At 54.2% G+C, this 3875-nt stretch overlaps 1 pseudogene; it reads right to left on the reverse strand.

The window, feature by feature from the left end:
• Positions 1-1093: 1093 nt before the first annotated feature.
• Positions 1094-2948, reverse strand: LOC119302887 (annotated as a pseudogene).
• Positions 2949-3875: the final 927 nt, after the last annotated feature.

Genomic DNA, 3875 nt, shown 5'->3' on the forward strand with positions numbered 1-3875 from the left:
ACCCCAACTCTATCACGTATATCATCATTCCGGACCTACTCCTTTCTTGTGTGGCCACATATGATATATTCATGTCAACATGCACATCTCTGCTACACCCAGCCGTTGGACATGTCGCCTTTTAGCTGGCCAACATTCAGCACCATACAACATCAAGGTCGAATTGATGTCCTATAGAACCTGCCTTTTAGCTTTTATGGCACTCCCTTATCATAGAGAACGCCAAAAGCTTGGCATCGCTTCATCCATCCAGCTTTTATTCGGTGACTCACATCTTCATCGATATCACTAATGTGGATTTGACTGTGCCATAAAATAGTTAGGGTTTAGGAGATAATTTTAATATAGTAATATGCTTGGGACATGTGTTTTAAAAGATCGCATGAACGCATAATAATGGCCTAAGGTTAATTAAGATCTCGTTGTTGTATAATTATTAAAATAAGTTGCTGTATAATTTTAGAACAATCATATTCTCTGCAGTAGGTTGGCTTTATACCAATTTCCTGGATTCTTCTGTAAATTTGTTAAAGACATCTCTTAAGTATCCAGGCAGTCCTACAATTTCTAGTTCCATCTTTCTTATTTATGGCATTCAATCATATCGTTTAATCTTATTGAGCTGATATGCTCCTTGCTTTTGGCACAGACTCTGTGCCCATCAGGTTGTGTTTGTGATCAGCCACCAAGCTGGAAAACCAAAGAACTCGCGCTGAATTGCCTCCGAGAAGTAGAAGTCTGTAACTTGATAGGAACTGAACATGAAGCTGCTCTTGTAGAACGGTTATTCGTTTGGGCAACAGTGCTACAAAAGATGACAGTAACTTTCCATTGCTCAGTTGCTGAAAGCAAGGCCAAGGAGTTCTGCCAGATGCTTCAAAGTTTCTCTAGGCCAGAAATATCTATGAAGGGGCAACATTTTGCCTAATCTACTCATACCAAAGTTTACCATGCACCGATCTTGTCGGAAACTCCAGGTGCACCGCAGGGCCTCCGAGAACGCTTTGCAAGCTTGTTGCACGTGTTGGTGCTGGTGCCTGATGGTCATTTTGTAGTTCTCATCTCGGTATAAATTGCACTACTTGTGAACTTCAGTGTGTAAGTTACAGGATATTTCCTTCGGACATGTTGCAGGATGCATAAGTTGCACCCTTTGCACGTGGATGTTGTCTGAACTTCCAGTTCTTGCCACCATCAGAGCTTTAATCATTTGTTTGTTGTACACAACCCAGTGGCCGAAGTTCAAATATAAGCGGTATGAGTGTGGGTGAAGTTCAGACATAAGCAGTATGTGATCTGTGAAAAAACTGGAGTAGTTATTTTTCAGGCGTGTAATCAAGCCTGGAGCGAGGTTTCGATCTCAGCCGCGAACCGCTCCATGACCGTCCTCGGCAGCATGACCGGCACGCCCACGGCGTCCTCCCCGTCACCGTCCTTGACGGCCACGAAGAACGTCCCCCCGAGATGCACCTGAGACGGCCCACCATACACCGGCTCGCCCCACCCGAAGTCCACGCGGTGGAACCCGACGTGCCGGAGGTCGGAGAGGAGGAACATGTTCCGTCGAGTCGAACGGCGGCGGCCCGTGCAGCGCCAGCATGTCGGCCGCGGACCGCACGTGCGTGGCGGTCGCCTTAGCCTTCTGTATCATGTCCACCACGTCGCCCAGCGAGCTCCGGCCCATGTCGTCGGCGGGCACCGCCGCTCTGAGCGGCACGCATGCGTTGCCGTAGTATCCCGTGGGGAGCCGCAGGGCGGCGTTCCTCCTGAAGCTCGCGATGATGCCGAGCCGCGCGACCTCGCCCGCCGGGAGCGCGAGCGCCACCGTGCGGGCTCGCCAAAGGAGCGCCGCGAGGACCTCGAACGTCGTCGCGGCCGGCGCACCGGGGAGGCGCTTCTTCAGCGACGCGATGTCGGCGAGCCGGAAGACGAATGAACGCATGACGGTGTCGTCGCAGCCGTGGGCCGGGAACGGCAGGGGCGCCGCGACGTCGTGCTTGGTGTGCGGCGCGTCGAGGAGGCCGCGGGACCAGGAAGGCGCGACGGCCGGCGCGGGGAACCATACCCGCGGGCGAGGTCGGCGACGGCTGACATGAACAGGTAGACTCCCGCGGCGTCGCACATGGCGTGGTTGATGCGCATGCCGAAGAAGAAGCCGCCGCAGAGGAGCCGCGTGACCTGGATCACCACCAACCAGGGGCGTAGCCAGGCCCCAGGCTGCCCTGGCCGTAGGCAAGAAATCCTTCATATACTGCAGCTACAGTAGCGCACTGTAGCTACAGTGTGCACTGTGCCAACGAGGCTGGCCCGGGGCGTGGAGATATCCTGCCTACGCCACTGCCACCAACGGCCAGGTGAGCACACCGCCGCTAGAGCAATCCACGTCGAGGAGGAGCTCATCCATGCACGGGAACGGCGGCGTCAGCCCCCGGCCACCACCGGCAGCCTCCTCGAGCTCGGCCAGCCGGACGCCGGCGTTGGCCTCCGCGAACAGCACGCCCTGGCCGGTGCAGTCCACGACCAGCTTGCCACCTTCCACCTCCCTGAAGCGCCCGGCGAGGGGGTAGTAGTGCACCAGCGCCTCCGTCAGCGCTCGGTCGATGACGTCCACCGGGTCGTCGTCGCCGCGCGCCGGGCCACCGCGGTAGACGAAGACGCCCGGCATGAGCACCCGCAGAGACTCCTTGCTGTCGATGTCGGAGAGGCGCTTTGTTTCCCGGGGTGTCAGTGAGGCCGGGACGACGAGGACTGGTTCTCGCCGGCGCACGGCGAAGGTGAGCGTCATTGCACCCCGCGTGCGTGTGTGCCTGACTCTGTTCTGTAGGTCAGGTGCTCTGTGTATTTTTTGAAGGAGGTGATCGCCTGATGCTGAATCTTATAGAGGATCTCTCGTCGTCACTACTGTATTTCCACTCGATCAGCATGCAACCACGAGCACAAAAGTTTCTGCAAGTGCACGCAGCACGCAAATGCTTCTGCAGTGGAATTAGGTACGCATTCGCTTAGTCCTGATTTCTCTTACTAATGGAAATTGGAGAGGAAGGCCTTTTTCTCAAAAAAGGGTACGCATTACTGGCAGTGCAGCTAGTTCATGTATCAATGGGGAGTATAAAACTCTTTATGGGTCAATGATTGTAAAGAAAAAGCATGTCGATCTCGGAAAAGGCCAATGGAGCCAAAGCTCCTCGAGGCCGTCTTCAAAACACCATTTTGAGGCGTTCAGAATCGCTGGTTCTTTTTTTGAAAGATCCAGCATCTTGCTGGCTTTTCATTTGATTTAGCAGGAGAGGATGACAAAAAAAGTGTTCTTCTCACTGGTCACAGGCGAACCAGGAGAGCAGCGAGGCCAGCAACAGACTGATGCTGCTGCAAGTATCTCTGAAGATAGGAAAACAGAGACAAAAGGCGGACCAAAAAAAACTGATTTCTACACTCTCACGGTTTGATCCCCGAAAGGGGTCACTAAGCAGGTTGCTCCTGCCAAACGCCATTGCTCCAGCTCACTCCGGATTTGGCTGATCACTCTGCGTGTGCATGGCTGGGTTCCTCTGAAGGTGCACTCATTTCTCGCCAGCCAGATGAACCAGGTTGTGATGATGATGATCGACCTCAGCCCTTTCATTGTCCTTGGCGTTGCCCCGGCGAGCAAGTCTTGGACGATTTGCGTGGTCGCACGGCCGCGTGTCTGGCTGCTTGGGTTCAGCGCAGCGCAGCCACTCCATGCTGCCACCTGACTCCATACTGCTCTCGAAAACGATCATTCCCAGAAGAGGTGGACGGAGGACTCAAGATTTCTGTTGCAGAGGGCGCAAAAATAGCCGTTTACCCAGCCCCGGCGCTGCAACCTATCATTGCACCAAAGGCGATCATGGTGC

Source organism: Triticum dicoccoides, chromosome 1B (assembly GCF_002162155.2).
Source record: "Triticum dicoccoides isolate Atlit2015 ecotype Zavitan chromosome 1B, WEW_v2.0, whole genome shotgun sequence".
Lineage (NCBI taxonomy): Eukaryota > Viridiplantae > Streptophyta > Magnoliopsida > Poales > Poaceae > Triticum > Triticum dicoccoides.